The sequence below is a fragment of the Macrosteles quadrilineatus genome, unplaced genomic scaffold (assembly GCF_028750875.1).
Source record: "Macrosteles quadrilineatus isolate MER2022 unplaced genomic scaffold, UCM_ALF_1.0 Scaffold_1__1_contigs__length_201487025, whole genome shotgun sequence".
NCBI lineage: Eukaryota > Metazoa > Arthropoda > Insecta > Hemiptera > Cicadellidae > Macrosteles > Macrosteles quadrilineatus.
In genome coordinates this window covers 151,333,925-151,352,485 of record NW_026542594.1, presented here as the reverse complement: position 1 = coordinate 151,352,485, position 18,561 = coordinate 151,333,925, and the positions used below count along the sequence as shown (strand labels likewise).

The window sequence follows — 18,561 nt, the reverse complement described above, 5'->3', positions numbered from 1 at the left end:
GACAACCTTGAGATAGCTGCAGAGTTGCTTGTAGTCCTTGGGCTTCATCCTCTGATGCACCACATGCTGTTAAGTTGTTATGTTTTGCTTTTATTAAAGCAACAGGCTTGTTTGAAGACCGTAACATGAGTTGATTGTATTGATGTACGGCGTCTTTCCTTGCTTTTATTCGAATTGCGCTTGTGAAACTTTTTACTGTAGCAACGTTGTTTGATGAAAATCGTGTTTTAAGCAATTCATAGTCAGATAGAGTTAATTGGCCTAGAGCCATACGCTTTAAAGTTTCTCTGAAACAGTTCTGATCATCTCCAATTTGACGCATCACCTGCTTCAACTCAAATACTGTTTTGAACTGCTCAAAAAGAAATCTTCCTTCAATTGAAGAAACGTTTCTTGGGTCTGCTGGAGCTAGTAATGTGCGATCCAGAACTGGTGGCAACTGGTTGAAATCACCAAAAAAGTAGACAATACAACCACCAAAAGGTAATTCTTGACGATTAGTGAATGCTTGACGCAGACGTTTGTCTATCATGGAGAGCATTCGAGTGCCAACCATTGACATCTCATCGCAAATAATTACTTTGACAGTACGGAAATCTTCCTGTAATTGGCGCTCCGCCTTACCTGTAAGATCGGAAACAGTACCACCTCGTGTTTGGACTATATGTAGTGCGTTGTGTATTGTTTGTCCGTTTATATTATTGGCAGCCACACCTGTTGGCGCCATCAAAATAACACTTGAGCTACCATGCAGGGATTCAATCATATGTACCATTTTATTTATAATAAATGACTTTCTGGTTCCAGCCCCCCCTTGCACGAGTGTAAGCTTTTCACTTGATTCATTCGCTAGTTGCTGTGCTAGGTGGTCCAGTATTTTCTGTTGACCCTCATTAGGCGATAACACATTATTAGAATGATCGTTTGTAATATTTACTTGTATTTCTTTCTGTTTCTGTATGAAATCTAAGTTCTCTTCTAGTCCAGGATATTTGTCATAAGTGCCAAACCCATTGTACTCTCGATCCATATCACGGTAACCTAGTATCACATCCTGAGGTGCTTGGTTGGGAAGTGTTCTTGCCAACTCCTGCCAGTCATGGTGGTCTTCTTCTGGTAGTACTACGTGGTCAGTATCGATGTCTTCAATTTCTGGTAGTTCCCACAATGAAAGGTTCCGTGAAGTAAAGGATTCTTTCCATGTTGTGTGTGTCTTTAAAGCTTCGCAGTTTCGCCATGCAATGTGCATCAGTAATTTTTGCTTGTAGTAAATTTCATCATTTTCTTCATTTATTCCAGGTTTTACTACCGGACGGAGCTGAAGGACACGTGATTTTCTGTGGTTGATAAGCCTACCACGAACAATCTTGTGCTTTGTGGCAAACTCGCATAACGTCATTGGCTCAAGTGTTGCTGATCTCATAGCATAGTGATCCATGATAGAAGTTTGTATAAACTCATCTGTATCTGTACTTGTATTTGCCACAGCAACATAGTCATCAGTAGAAATGTATAGCTTTACAAACTGCCTACTGGAATGGTACAGAGGATCGCCCGTGAGGAGATGCATGACTTCGCATGCTGAAATATCTCGTTGACCTATCACTTTAGTTAACATTTTGGTGAATGCCTTTTTTGCGTGATCATTGGGTGTACAGCTAGTCATGATTTCTTTGAAAAGTGTTTGAAAATCTTGTGACTGGGGTTCTCCTTTTGTCGCATATTTCGATATATAGTTTACAATAGCGTGTTCAGATGCTATGATCTTGCAATCAGTGTTTGCTCGCCACAGTTGGGACACAAAGGGGTTGTGGTCATTCAAGAGTTCATCATTACACTTTGATTTATATTGCCAAACTCCTTGTTCGTCTCTTGACAATAGAGTCCAACAATTTTGGTTTTGGAAATTTAAAGCGACATTCTTGTGGATGTGAGGGATCTTTTAGACAGTAAACACTGTGTTGAGTGTGTCGCTGTACTCTGTTCAATAGTTGTGCAAAATGTATTGGATCTCCCAGAACTATATCAGTTGCCCAAACACTTGAAGGATGCTTTTCAGCTCTTGGTGCGTCTATTCCAGGGTTGTAAGCTGACACGATAGTGTCATAATACGCCTTATGAACTGCAAAATCATCAATTGATGCAGTATCGAATGTACGGACATCAGGCGCATTTTCAAGCCAAAGAACAGCATGAACGTGAGGACTACCGCGGTGTTGGTATTCAAAACGCCACCAAAAATCTGTTATCTTTAACTTTTCCTTCAATATGTCCATAAAAATGCAAACACGCTTTGAAAAGTACTCGTCTGCAATAAGTGGGTTTTCACTAAGTTTTTCTTGCATAACTTGGCTTGCTTGCTTCTCGGTAAGTAAATTTAATTCTTCAACAGATATACCAAAATGCCTCGCCAGACAACTCCACCAAAGGTCTGCTGCACTTAACGTAAGAAACAATGTTGGTACGCCCAGCTGATTAACCATTGACTGAAGCTCTAAACGTCGTTGGTACCAAAATGATGAAGTGCCACGGATTTTGGAACCCCATGTCAGCAAACGTTTTATTATTGACGGGTTTCTAGCTACTTCCACTTCTAACTGTGCTATATTACCACAAAAGTCATTTTTTTTTTAGCGAATATAGCACTCTGTCGACAGGCATCGTGTCTTTGCATTGTATTCAAGCAGAAAAATCGGAATCGAGGATCTTCAGAAAATCATTTGTCTTCATATCTCATAAGAAACTCACACCACTCTCGAAATGAAACCTTGATGTTCCTAGTTAGGTCAAGGAAATCTGCAGCACCGTTTGGGAACAAATGGGGGAATGCTTGTGGAATATAACCGGAGTGTGTAAATTCATTGATGGGAATAGGTGGCCATTTTATTAGGTTTATTATAACGGATTCTTGACTTTGTCTCGGAATTAGTGGAACTGCTGTTTCTTCAATATGATCTTTGTCAAATGATTCATTAGATAAACCACCTTCGTCAATATATCTTAATTCATCAGCGACACTGTCATCCAATGGCAAAGACTCAATAACGTCCATATCTATATGAACATCAGCATAATATTGATTATGTGTTTGTAGCCAATGAAGTGCTTGTAGGACCTTTTGCTTCCTCACACGGAAATAGGAATAACCTGTTACTCCTGCGCGGCGTACAATCACAATCCCAAGGCGTGAAGGGGCGATTGGCAGCGATGTAGCGATATCAGTTATATCTTGTTCAACATTTATTACATGTCCTTTGTAATGATATTGACCTAATGATCTGCACGCTTTAAACTGGTATACCCGCATGACAGGGTGGATTCGAGCTATTAACATTTGTTCAATCATTGAAAGATTTTGGAGTTCTGCAGGAACGATTGATGGTTGCATGTTGTTTGCCGAAGAGAATTTTTCGGGATTTTTGATGCATGATGTACAAATGTAGTTATCATTGCTAACTATGTCCAAGCGTTTACAGATTGAGCATGGTTGATACGAAAGTTCATCCAAATTCTGCTTAAACCTCTGAGCATACTCTTCATCAGTTGTAGTCGCCCGCCAAACATGACGGGATGCGTTAACGGTGCGTCGCCCAAGATTGGCCCCACCTCTCCGTAAACGTGGCATTTGCCTGAGAAAACATACACATTTTGATAGTTAACTTGAAAACAACCCTCATAATTAAGCTAAATGAATCAAAATAGTAAAGAAAATCAAAATATTAATTTCAAACAGTGTTTAGTAACAGTCAATCAGATATAATAATTGACAATTGGATACAGAAGTAGACATCCTACATTCCACCTATATGGACCAGCTTTTGCCAAAATATATTTTTTTTTTAAACGTAGTCGTGTGAGCCAGTCACAGAATGCGCTAGTATCTAAAATCCTATTTTCTAAATATTTTTTTATGAAATAGTTTATGAGTCATAACAGTTGTTGCTATAGCTCATATTGAGTCAATCCACCAGTTTGACAATCAAACAGGACTAATTTGCCAAAAACATTGTGTATTAGACAGAAATTATGTAGTAATTTAGATCAGCGCATAATTCAAGACAAACTTGATTAAAACAGGCAAAAACTTCTAACATGGTGATGTTTAATGGTCTACTTGTACCAATAGTTAAGGGTATAATAATTATAAGCTGTATAATAAGAATCAACATACAGAATAAAAGAAAAATTTAACAATCCTTCATTAAAAAGTACACTTGGAGACAATAGCTTGTGTCTTGGCTCGATAAAACCATTTGCATAGACTCGAAGCTGTTTAATAGTAATCAATCGCTCTTTCTTTGATAATGTAAACTGTTAAAGTAATGTATAGCTGGCTTATAAACTTGACAAAATTATATGCTATTCTTGTAACCAAAATGTCGCACAGCTTAGTGGCCAATGTTAATATTACTATTTACATTTAAAAGTAAAACTTTCACGATTTCATAGTTAGGAAAAAAATTTAAATGGGCTTGAGGATTGGACTTTTGAATGAGAGAAAACACTAAGATAGGTGACACATTTTAAGTAGCCATAAACATACTTTATTAGTGGTATAAACCAGAATTCAGTTTCAGCAATATACCAATAGGCTTTGCCAAAAATATAGATATTAAGTTAATACCTATATGCTGTTATTTGTATGCTGTATCATTGTACACTAACTTGCATTAAGTTACATATATATATAATTTCTATTAAGTGGTATAAACCAGAATTCAGTTTCAGCAATATACCAATAGGCTTTGCCAAAAATATAGATATTAAGTTAATACCTATGCTGTTATTTATGCTGTATCATTGTAGGTACACTAAATTGCATTAAGTTACATATATATATAATTTCTATACTGCAAATGAATCATGGTAGGCCTATGTGAGACCTGTATTATTAAAAGGTAATAACGATTATTATTATATTACTAGCTGACCCGGCGAACTTCGTATCGCCTAAGTTATAGGTTTCCCCTAAGACAGACCGATGGAAAGAAAGTACCGTTACGTTTAATTTTCAAGATGATCTCGTTCGCATCGCTCAATCACGTCCTGGTTGAAGTTCGTTCGCTACGCTCACTCACCTTTGGGTTGGAGCTCGTTCGCTACGCTCACTCACCTTTAGGTTGGAGCTCGTTCGCTGCGCTCACTTGCCTTCAGGTTAGCTCGTTCGCTACGCTAACTCGCCTCCAGGTTGAAGTTCGTTCGCTACGCTCACTCACCTTTGGGTTGGAGCTCGTTCGCTACGCTCACTCACCTTTAGGTTGGAGCTCGTTCGCTGCGCTCACTTGCCATCAGGTTAGCTCGTTCGCTACGCTAACTCGCCTCCAGGTTGAAGTTCGTTCGCTACGCTCACTCACCTTTTGGTTGGAAATTAGCTGTTGTCATAAATTAAAAAAAAAAATAGTGCTGCACCCTGTTGGTAATCCTTGTAACTTTAATGCTATTGAACATCATAGAACAGAACCAACTTGTTTAATTGAAACAGCTGTTAAGATTCATTAATTCCATTTCTCATAAGGTTCACATGGGAAACTCCAGAGCCACTGGGGCGGAGCCCTTTTAAGAATTTCGAAACGGGAAATAGTTTACGTCCGATTCGCATACCTACAGAATTTACACACCAAATTTCATAACGATCGGTGAAGTCGTTCCGGAGGAGTTTGCAGACAAACACTGTGACACAAGAATTTTATATACAGGGTGATTTGTACAGTGTGACAAAAATTTTTAGGTGTAAGTACAAAGTAAATTAAGTGTGATGATGCATATCAAATGTTCCAAGTATCACAATTAGCTTCCCAAAAAATTATTTTATGTTTTTAAAAAATAACCATGTTTTTAAACTTAATACAGCGATTTCTCAATTACCTGTATATGGATTTGATCAGATAATGTCATTTTCGTGTTCTACATTAAATTTTGAACAAGAATAATATAAAATGACGGAGGATCAGTTGTAAAAACTCCATTGTAAATAGATTCAAAGATAAAAATTAAGATGTTTGATAAAAATTTTAAAAACAATTGTCTATTACATTTTTCACACCCTGTATACAAGAAAGTGTCGGAATATGTTAAAAACTGCGCCATTTTATAAGCTTTCCAACCATATGCTACACTATTGAGGTTTAGATATTTTTTTTGTTTGTTTTAGTGGTTTGAATACCAGAAAACAGGGAACTTTTTTACTGTTTTTACTGTTCAAGCTGAAACAAAAATACAACTTTTGCTTAATACCTGCCGACTTTCTATGTTTTAAATGTTAAAGACGCCATGCTTTGTAGTCTTCAAACCATTAAAGCGTACATACATAAGCAGACATAAACTTTAATAGTGTAGCATATGGTTGGAAAGCTTATAAAATGGCGCAGTTTTTAACATATTCCGACACTTTCTTGTATACAGGGTGTGAAAAATGTAATAGAGACAATTGTTTTTAAAAATTTTATCAAATATCTTAATTTTTATCTTTGAATCTATTTACAATGGAGTTTTTACAACTGATCCTCCGTCATTTTATATTATTCTTGTTCAAAATTTAATGTAGAACACGAAAATGACATTATCTACTCAAATCCATACACAGGTAATTGAGAAATCGCTGTATTAAGTTTAAAAGCATGGTTATTTTTGAAAAACATAAAATATTTTTTTGGGACGCTAATTTTGAGACTTGGAACATTTGATATGCATCATCACACTTCATTTACTTTGTACTTACATCAAAAAAATTTTGTCACACTGAGTACAAATCACCCTGTATTAGATTATTACCTCTTGTATGTAGAATTTCCTTTCCTCTATTTTTCTTCAATGTCTTCTTGGTATTAAAACAAAATCAAACTCACCAATTCAATAACTGTACCTCAATTTAACTGTTAACATTGTTGTGAGGGGTTGGGGTTAGCCACAGGGATCGTGGAAATAGTTTTAACATATGTTTAAAAGCATTGTTGGTTGCCGCGCCAGTTACTGGGATTGCGGAACAGAAATGTCCTGTCGACACCGTTGATTAAACAACGTTGGTGGTGTAGTCGTTAAATTACTCGACTGACGATCGTGAGATCCCGGGTTCGAAACTCGTCGGCGGTCATAACTTTTTGCTTCCGATTTTGTTAGAATATAATTTTCCCTTAACTTCACTAATTAGTTTTTTTTTATCTGAACCATTTATAATTTAATTTGGGGATTAGAATGCATTTTTTATAAATACAATAACTTTATGTTTGTAATCATTTCCTAACAGCAAATAATTGATATAGGCTAATCGAGATAGCTGAAATTATAAAGAAAATTTGTATTAAGCCTAGTGCTGGTATTGACGGCATACCCTGCCATGTTTTAAAATCATCTGTGACAGTTGTGGCTAAACCACTATCGCTTATAATAAATAAATCCTTCAATGAAGGCAAGTTCCCAGATAGGATAAAAACATCGAAAATAGTCCCCATCCACAAAAAAAAATGAGAAAGATGTAGTGGGTAACTATCGACCCATAGCCGTACAATCTGTGTTCTCAAAAATTTTTGAGGTAGCTTTCCTACGCAGGCTGATCCCATATTTAGAACAACATGACATCCTATCAAATAGTCAATTTGGCTTTCAAAAAAAGAAGTCAACCACAGATGCTGTTTTTGCCCTGCTAACTGCAGTATATAATGGAATCGACTGCTCAGAAGTGGTTTTCAGCCTATTCTATGACATGACAAAGGCTTTTGACTGTTTGCACCACGAGACCTTAGAAACAAAGCTGATCAATCTAGGCATAATAGACGAGCCCCTAAAATGGATTATGTCCTACCTGAAAGACAGATCTCAAGTTGTTACAGTGAAACACATGGGTGATGATGGAGTATTGAGGCACTATAAATCTAAGATTCAACACAACATTAATACCGGAGTTCCCCAAGGCTCGAATCTCGGACCGATCCTCTTTCTCTTATTTGTCAACGACCTACCTGAATCTATACATGAAGGCAGAATATGGATGTTTGCTGATGACGTTTGTCACTTAATCACTGATGTAAATGTTAAAAATGCCATTGAAAGAACACAATCTGGCATAAATGAAATGAGTAATTGGTGCTCTGAAAATATGTTAGTATTAAATCAGGGAAAGACTAACCTACTCCAATTCTACAATACAAAGATCCCAGACTTCAGTCCATTACTTAAAATCACTGATCAGAATATACAACCAAGCAATAGCGTAAAATACCTCGGTATCCATATTAGCAGCAACTTAAGGTGGTTTGACCATATCAACAAAATTGCCAGTAGACTAACAGTTGTGTGTTGCCTGATAAGAAGACTGATAAACATAGTTGAAAGAGACGTCCTATTGAAAGTTTACTATGGCTGCTTCCACAGTGTACTTTGCTATGGAATTGCATTCTGGGGAAACTGTAGTGAAGCAAATAGAATCTTTCTACTACAAAAACGTGTTTTAAGAATTATCTGTAAAACCCACTTCATTGAGCACTGCGAACCTTTATTCAAGGATCTTCAAATACTTACCCTGCCATCAGCATATATATTGGAATCGGCCCTAAATGTTCTTAAATTTCCCGATTTTTTCCCAAGAAATAATGAAGTACATAGATACAGCACAAGACAAAAAAATAGTATCCATATCAACCATCGCAGAACTACACTAGCACAGACTAGCCCTCAATATTCAGGAAGCAAAATTTTCAATAAATTACCACAAGAAATAAGATTCTGTGAAGATCAAGCTAAATTCAAGAAAATGCTGAAGATGTTTCTATTAAGTAAAGCCTATTATTCAGTAGAAGAATTCCTTGATGAGTGAAGGCTGACAACTACCAATGACGACCACGGCTGAAAAGCTTCCAGTGGGATAAATACAAGTATGCAAGTAAGTAAGTATCAATTATTTAAATTATCAATTCGTTTAAGTATAGGCCTATAACTTAGGTCTAGTTTTATTTTAGCAGTTAAAAGTAAGAAATATATCGTCGACCACTTTCAAAATTTCCCTTTTGTGCAATAAAATGTAGGCCTATCAATACGACTATGAAGTAGACTAAAAATAATAAGTGAAAACTTTAGGAATTGGTTTACGTTACATTACATTTGTAATAAAACATCAAAATAAGCAGTTTGCTTAACCCTAAACCTTATTTTTCCTAGTATCTGGTACCTATATATTTTTCAACTTAAATTTAGACTACTATGGCAATGTTTAAAAACTATTTTGTTAATTAGTATCGCAGGGTAAAGCGAGGTGGTAGAAAATAGGTCTACCGGTTGGCCTATTTTGGTTAAACGACGATGTTAAATATCTTGTCATGAATTTGACAGAGGAGCAAAGTAGGCCTAATTCAATTGGTGATTAATTTTTGTCGAAGTGCACACGGCAATATTAGTTAATCCTTTGGGATTTTATTGTCTAAGTTACACCATTTAGTTTTAAATCTTACCGGTAAACCAAGTGGTTGTGATTTCATTTCGCAAAATGATTTTGTATTTTTAGCAACATTACATTTTTTATAAATTTACTTGCAAATCAAGGGTGGTGTGATATTTGTTATTACATAATTATATGTTGTAGTGTTTTTTAATAACCTCGTTTTATATTCTCCTTCTCCACACAACATAGGCTTAGGCCTAATTAGTTGACTATTCATTGTTGTTAAAAAGAACAGAACGATTATAAAATTAAATAAAAACGGCATGAATTTAATCACTCAATATAGAACTGATTGTTAATAAATTTCGTATTACATGCAATAGACTAATATGCACTTTAGTATTTATCCGACTTTTTCCTTTGTACTGTATTTACAATGTGTTAGATTTGTTTACTAACATATGTCGAGGCTCTTGTTTACTTTTTAGTGTTGACTCGCAAATAATGTCATGGCAACCAATTAACCCATAAGGCCCATGTTAAATTTCTAAAAGTTTGCATTCATGTAGGGAAAATTCCTATGGTCCGATTTGTACCATTTCAGATTTATACCTTCCCATGGTTGGCTACTATGACTGTGTTAAATTTCGTGAAGATCGCTTCAGCCGTTCAGGAGAAGTATTTGTAAAACAAAAGCAGGAGTGTAGTATAAGAGCTTCGCTCGCTTCGCTCGCTCCTCTCAAAGATCATACTAATGAAACCGCTGATCTTAGTCAGTAACAAAGCTACACAGGTCATCACACACCATTCTACACTCATATTTGGGTTAAAATACGCTCGCTCCGCTCAATTATGATTTATGATTCAAGGTTACAAGCCCAGTATATAAAATACGAACTTAATAATTTTATTTGCAGAAGTTCACAAAATAGTATTTATTCGAATAATAGAAACAAATGGCGGACTACGAAAATAGACATTTCATAACATGTAATAGATCCATATTAAATGTGCATTTTTATCTTTTTGCATACCAATAAGCTACAATCATGTTTTATCTATGCTACAATTTAAGTAAGAAACCCACGTATAAAACATACTCCCTTATATCAGTACATTTTTCATCCTTATGGATCAGCTGAAGACAGTTTTATTGTTAGTTCTGTCCGGTGCACTGTCTTTAGAGGTCGTGTTTTGTTTACAATTGTTTCTTGTTTTCAGTAATTTAAAACCTCGTTTAACCAAATAAAACGTTCTAATCACAACTAATAACACGTCCCCTAGTTATATAACCAAACAGTAAAGAACAAATCATGAAGTTAACTATAAAATAAAAGAAACACAATTGAAAGCAGTGGATGTAAACTAGGAAATAGAAATTGTAAGGTGGAAAAATAGGAAAATGAGTAAAATTAAGATACCTCACATGTTTGGGTTGACTTCTCTGTAGATGGCCATCTTGCTGCTGATTTTTCCTTCACTACTTCTTCTTCTTGTAGTAGGGATAGGCGGGAAATTTAAATGTTTAAATGAAACCTGAATGAGGGTGGTTATGGTTGGTGATGTTGCAACAGGAATGAAAAAAGGATAAATTAAAATGTCTCTGGGATTTCAGAAATTAAATTAAATTAAATTAAGTCTGGCTCTAACATTTCCGCCCACCAAAAAGAGCTAGTCCTTAGTCCTTTTTCACAAATTAAAACGTAAAATTGTTCAAAATAGGAAAACGCAGTTAAGTAATAGTTCAAAATTGAAAATTAAAGATGTTTGTTTCTTCTAAAAACACAAAATAAAATATCTTCTCAATCTTCTTGAACAACGTAAGTTATTCTAGCGGTAGAGGACACAGTTGAACTACTGGCCTCTGAAGCTGTCCGGTTGGAGTTTTGAGGGAGACGACCCGGACGATGCCGTCTTTACCAGGATGCGTTGCAATGACTCGAGCAGCGGTCCATTTCAAAGGAGGCAAATTTTTGTCTTTAATTAAGACGAGATCGTCAATCTTCAGGTTAGGTTGTTTTAGATTCCACTTGTACCTCTGCTGGAGTTGGTGCAAGTATTCTCGACTCCAGGTATTCCAAAATGATTGTTGAGCTTGTTGGATCAATTGCCATCTGGATAGCCGATTAGAAGGAGTGGTGGAGAAGTCTGCCTGTGGTAGAGCAACTAGCGGCTCGCCTATAAGAAAGTGGCCTGGAGTGAGGATTTGAAATTCATTTGGATCTGGTGAGAGACTGCATAGTGGCCTTGAGTTGAGAATCGCTTCGATTTTGGTTAGAAGTGTTGAAAACTCTTCGAAAGTATAAATTTGATTTCCAATAACCCTCTTAAGATGGTACTTGGTGGATTTGATTCCGCTTTCCCATAAGCCACCAAAGTGAGGGGCTGCGGGTGGATTAAAGTGCCAACTAATGCCAAGGTTAGCAACCTTTGACTGAATCACGTCAGATGAGGGAGGCTTGTAGAGTAAGTTACAAAGATCTTGAAGTTCCCTGTCGGCTCCAACGAAGTTTGTTCCTTGGTCCGAGTAGATGTTTGCACAGAGACCTCTACGTGACACAAATCTATCTAGACATGCCAAAAAGGCTTCAGTGGAGAGTGATGATACCAGCTCAAGGTGAATAGCTTTCGTGCTGAAGCAGACGAACAAACAGACGTAACTCTTCAATATTTGAGGTTTGCGTAGCCTATCTGTTTTTGTCATGAATGGCCCACCAAAGTCCACGCCTACATCAAGAAAAGGCCGTATTGGTTTGAGTCGTGATTCCGGCAAATTGCCCATGTACGGATGAGGTGAATTAGCCTTAAACTTAGTACAAACAAGGCACTTAGATATGCGATGCCTGATTACATGTCGGGCAGAAATTATCCAAAACTGTCTGGAGAGAAGGGATTGGAGAGTCCTTGGACCAATATGCAGATACTTTACATGAAAGTAATCAATGAGGAGATGCGTCAAAGGTGAGTTTTTCGGAAGCAGCATGGGATGTTTAGCATCATAGCCTAGCTGAGCATTCTTCAAACGACCACCTACTCTTAGAATTCCATTAGAATCAAGAAATGGATCTAGCCGCTGAAACATAGGACTAGTTTGTTGTGAATAAATCTTCTTGATTTGATCTTGAAAGTGATGAGACTGCGTGGTTTTCACTAGTGAATTAAGAGAGGCTGTGCGTTCTGCTGCTGAAAGATAGGTTAGGAAAGTTTTTTCTTTACTCTTCTGACAATTATTTATAAATCGTAAAACCCATCCAAAGCATGACTGTAGCTTTCTAAAATCAGAGCTATTTTCGATCAATTCAATAATATGATTTGTAGGTTGTTTAGCAGCGACAAATACAGATGACGTATTAGGTCGAAACTCGAGTAAAGATTCTTCTGAAGATAATGCAGGTAACGGTTGAGTAGGCCATGAAGATTGGTCTTCTTGTAGCCAGTCCGGTCCTTGCCACCATAAGGAAGTGTCCAAAATCTCATTAGGAAGCAGTCCTCTTGAAGCGTAGTCCGCAGGATTTGAAGATGTTGTAGTATGTCGCCACTTCGCAGGTACGATGAGGGACTGGATTTCTGCTACACGATTAGCTACAAATGTCTTTAACTGATGTGGAGGAGAGCGAATCCAATGAAGAACTACAACTGAATCAGTCCAGGCAAATGAAGGAATTATTCCAAGTTTAGAGTTGAATATGTCGTGACAGTATATCATAGTTTTGCTTAATAAAGCTGCACCGCACAGTTCTAAGCGGGGAATTGATAATTTCTTTAAAGGCGCAACCTTAGATTTAGCCATTATCAAGTTTGAATGAACTTGGCCATTACTGTCAACGATGCGAAGGTAGACGGCACAGCCGTAGCCTACTTCTGAGGCATCACAGAATCCGTGGAGTTGAGCTTCGTTATTTCCTGGCGACAGAACTGGTCGGGGAATATTGAGTCGGCTGAGCTGTGGGAGGTTTTCAAAGTACTTGACAGATTGATTAATAATATCAGTTGGAAGTGTCTGGTCCCAATCTAGGCCTAATGTCCAAATCTTCTGAATTAAACATTTAGCCCATAATACCACAGGAGTGATTAGACCAAGAGGATCATAAACTTTTGATACTTGAGATAGCAGACTTCGCTTCGTTGTGGGTAACTGTTCTACATGTACCTCGTAGGAAAACACATCAGAAATAGGATTCCATTTTAGGCCTAACACCTTTATAGAGGGGTTTTCCAACTTGTCATCACGAAAAATCAGTTCCTGGTGATGGGATGGAACATCCTGCAAAAGTTCCTGAGAGTTACTGGACCATTTCCGCAATTGGAACCCGCCTGATTCTAAAAGGCTAATAAGTTCAGTTTTAACCTTTTTTGTTTTCTCTAGGGAGTCCCCTCCAGTGAGAATATCATCTACGAACGTGGAGTTCAGGACGACATCACTTGCCAATGGGTATTGTTCAGAACGTTCAGAGGCAAGCTGACGTAGCGTGCGTAGCGCTAAAAAAGGACTACTACAGACTCCATAACTTACAGTGTTGAGAAGATAGGTCGAGATTTCGTTTTCAGGATTATCTCGCCATAAGATTGCTTGATAGGTTCTGTGCTCTGGATTTACAAGGATCTGACGATACATTTTTTCAATGTCTGTAGTGAAGACATAAGAATGAAGACGGAATAAAGACAAGATTTTACAAATATCAGTTTGTAGCTTAGGGCCTATTAGTAATTCATCATTTAGTGACTTGCCCGATGTAGTCGGAGCTGATGCGTTAAATACAACACGCAACTTAGAGGCAGATGCATTTTTCTTGAAGATGCCATGGTGCGGGATGTAGTAGGCCTCTTTCATAGGATTTGTAACTTTAGTCATATGGCCTAGAGTTTCATACTCTGTTATAAATGCAGAATAGGCTGACTGAAATTCAGGGTTTCGCTTGAATTTCCCTTCTAAGGACAACAAGCAGTTTTTTGCTCGGTTATAAGAGTTGCCAAGGTCTGGTGAATCATTTTTGAATGGCAGATTGACAATGAAACGACCAGATGAGTCTCGTTCAGTTGTTGAAGTAAATATCGATTCACATTGATCATCCTCAGGACTAACCAGACACTTAGTCATTGGGGGTTCTTCTACTTCCCAGAACCTTTTTAAATTGAATTCCAGTGATTCATGATCTAAGAGTGCTAAGTTAGCAGAGACAGTTTGAAACTGGGAAACTGGGACAGAAGTTTCTCCAATAAGTAACCATCCGAAAATGGTATGGAATGCTGTTGGGATTCCGTGAGGAGAATCAAGCCGCCCACCATCAAAGAGTTGTGGGAATAGATCTGCACCTATAAGGAAGTCAATCTTGCTTGGTAGATAAAATTCAGGATCAGCCAAGTCCCAGCCCTGGTAAAACAATCTTACTTTCTCATGAAGTGTGGTTGAAGGAAGTTGAGAAGTAATACGATTTAATACTATAGCATTAGCTTCAAGAATGGGGGTGTCTTGGTGTGAAGGCTTCAGAACACATAAAACTATGCCTTTGTTACTCAATACTGAAGTTTCAGATAGGCCTAAAATAGGTTGAATGTGCCGGCGTCGCGGCAGTCCAAGTCGCTGTGCACATGCCTCAGTGATGAATGAACTTTGGCTTCCTGCGTCAACAAGAGCTCTGGCCGATTGAAAATTGCCTGTGGAATCCTGAAGGCGAATAACTGCAGTGCCTAAAAGAACTGTTGTAGAATCAAAGCAATCCTTTTTGGAATTAGAAGCGATATTAGGCCTAGTACATGTTAGCGCGGAAGTAGGCTGTGGCAGAGATGACATTTCCTTAATATCTTCATTACGATCAGATGATGGAGTGTTGTCAGGCTTTGCAGCTGAAGGATTGTTTTCACCTGGATTAACATGAAGTGTAGTGTGGTGATGCCGTTTACACTTAAAGCATGTACGATTGGATCTGCATTTACTTAACATATGAGAATCAGTAAGACAGTTAAAGCAAGCTTCTTTAGATTTAATAAACTCCCATCGTTTGGTCGGAGACAACTGCAAATAAGATGGACAAGAATATACTTTGTGTTCTTTATTACAATATAGGCAGCTTGGTGGAAGCTTGTCTTGATTGTTCGTACTGACATGAAACGATCGTTTGCTTGAAACAACAGTAGTTGGTGATTTGACAGTGTACGGTTTTGAAGTTGATTTGGGTAGGCCAAACTTGGAATTAGAGCGGGAATCCCCAGCGGCTTCCAAGGATTTGCAATGATCTTTCAGAAAATCAATAAAATCAGTGAATGAAGGGTACTCTTTGTTGGAATGTTTTCGTTCAAACAGTTGTCTTGTATGTTTGTCGAGGCTCTTTAAAGCAATGTGCAATATGATAAACTCTCCCATATTCCCAGGTATTTGCATGTTTTTTAAGGCTAAAGTATTTTCATTGAGTGTGTCAAGTAAGTTGCGCAAAGGTTTCAGAGACTCAACATGAATTGGGCTTATGCTTAGAATTTCCTCGATGTAATGTGAGGCTAGTAACCTTTTGTTGTCATACCTTTCATTAAGCTGACCCCAAACTAGAGCATAGTTGGTTGAACACAACGGCAAACTTTTCACCAACGTATTAGGCTCTCCTTTGGTACTATTTAGAAGAAAGTGGAATTTTTCTATGTCTGATAGACTACTGTTGTTATGGACTAGAGCTAGATATATGTCTTTAAAATGTGGCCATTCTTTTAAAGTGCCATCGAAGCTAGGCAGGTTAATTTTTGGGAGCTTAGCTGTTGCAGAACCAAGAGGTTTGGCTTCATTTGCTGGATTTTCATTGGTTGCTGAGGTGGAAAACAATTTTTCTTTCACCGATAAAATGTAGAAATATTTATGATCTGTGGCCTTATTAAGTTCCATCAAGGTTGGCAACTCACTAGTTTCTTTCAGTTGGACATAAGATTTAGCTATGTCAGTTTGGTAACGTTCGAAGCTGTCATGATGAGCCTGTAGCCTTTCACAGCGAACTTTAAATTCTGACACGTCATCTGGTTCTGCATTGATTGTAAGAGCATTAGCTTTAGAATAAAGGTATTCAATCTTTTGGACAATATTGTCCCTTTTATATTTAAGCACTTCGATATCCTTCTTTACTTTGGCATCAGCCATGGTTATAGTGAACCTAGGCTAAGTGTGTAGGTACAAAATATATCAATGAAATATATAATTATTCCAATAAAATCAATAATATTTCCACAATGACAGTTTCGGCTATATATTGTTTAGCCAAAGAGCAAATTGATTGTAATAGGCTAAGTAATTGAGTTTAGGCCTATTAGGTGAACAGGCCTAGACCTTATTTTTGTTTGATCACTTGTTGGAATAGATAGGCCTAATAAGTCACAAATAGCAATAAATCAATGGTGTTCACTTATTTTTAAGTGAAAAGCTTCATTTGTAATTATTTTATTCACAAGAGGAATGAAAAAGGCATAAAAACCTGGTGCAGGGATAAAAAGATAGTTTTTATCCCAGAATGAGGGATTTATCCCGGAACGAGGGATTTATCCCGGAACGAGGGATTTATCCCGGAACGAGGGATTTATCCCGCCGTAGGGAAATGTTGATGATTCCTATCCCATAAATGAGGGATTTATCCCTCCAGCCTGTAGCAGGGAAATGTTTGCTTGAAAAATCGGTTTGATTTGATAAATACAAATTAACACTTCTTTAAATCTTGATAAAAATCCATAAAATGCTTTAAAAAGTTGATTGAACTTGATCTTGATGTTAAATAAATGTTCAGAAGCTTTATTTGCAATAATAACCTAGAACACTAGCCAGACTTAACATGAAAGGATAGGAACATGTTGAAAGAATAGGAGCAAGTTGAAAATTGATTATTATTAGAAAAATATGATAGGATTTTTGAAAATTAATTGATCAGGTTCGAAGGACCAATGAAAGCAGTGGATGTAAACTAGGAAATAGAAATTGTAAGGTGGAAAAATAGGAAAATGAGTAAAATTAAGATACCTCACATGTTTGGGTTGACTTCTCTGTAGATGGCCATCTTGCTGCTGATTTTTCCTTCACTACTTCTTCTTCTTGTAGTAGGGATAGGCGGGAAATTTAAATGTTTAAATGAAACCTGAATGAGGGTGGTTATGGTTGGTGATGTTGCAACAGGAATGAAAAAAGGATAAATTAAAATGTCTCTGGGATTTCAGAAATTAAATTAAATTAAATTAAGTCTGGCTCTAACAACAATTTTGTTGACACTAGCGATCAGTGTCACCGGACATGAACTAGACACGAAAAACGAGCTTCAAAGTTTACAATGGGATATAAAGTTTACTTGTGTTGGTTAGTCTATGGTAAGACTATAATGCATTTTCCACCCTAATAATCATAAGAACAATGTTAAACATACTTATAAATATATTGATTTTATCGTCTACGTTGCTCTTACTCCTAATTAATCGTAGGATACGACATTATGGTACCGATACGATATAGGTACTACACTTTCGGCAACACTGGCCAAAAATATTCGTGCTTGGCTCCCATTGGACGGCCCGCGAGGCTTCTGATTGGGAGTTAGCGAGTTCCGCCGAGGGACCGAGTTAGCGACTTCCGTACGAGGACGGAATTCGCTAACCCGGCTCTAGAGCGGGTTAGCGGTTTCCGGAGTTAGCCAATTCCGAAACCGAACAAGTTAGCGAGTTCCTCTCATCGACCAAATTTGAAGATAGGGCGTTTAACATGGGGTTAGCGAGTTCCAGAGTTAGCCAATTCCGCGGACCCGAGAGAAACATCGTGATGACAGTCACTGCTGACATAAAAATAATTTTTTGTATGACCCACTTTTACATCCTGTTTACATTACTGTTTTACACGTTACTTCAGGCTTGCCCCAGAGGGTCACAGCATTATCACATAGATAAAAATCCATTTGTGATTTGTGGAATTTTAATCCGGAACCTTGGGCTACAAAGGCCCGCACTCTACCACTAGATCAGCTCGCTGCCCATTTTTTTCACATTACTGGCAATAATTATCGTCAACCGGATCCATGTTCATTACTGTACTATAAAGTTTAAAGTAACATTTACACTTAAAAGTAAAAGACTAACCTACAAATAGGGTAATTAGGTTTTGATTGAAAAGCTGGCTTTCCTTTTTACAGGATTAGCATCACTAGGTTCACAGATACATGTAACCTAATAGTAACACTCAAAGT

The 18,561-nt window shown here is 37.4% G+C and overlaps 1 protein-coding gene across 2 annotated transcripts in view; it reads left to right on the top strand.

Annotated features, from left to right (window-relative positions):
* The window catches only part of LOC128987427 (probable cleavage and polyadenylation specificity factor subunit 2), a 52,613-nt gene that overhangs the window by 14,780 nt on the left and 19,272 nt on the right, over positions 1–18,561 (top strand). The gene's annotated exons all lie outside the window — the stretch shown is intronic.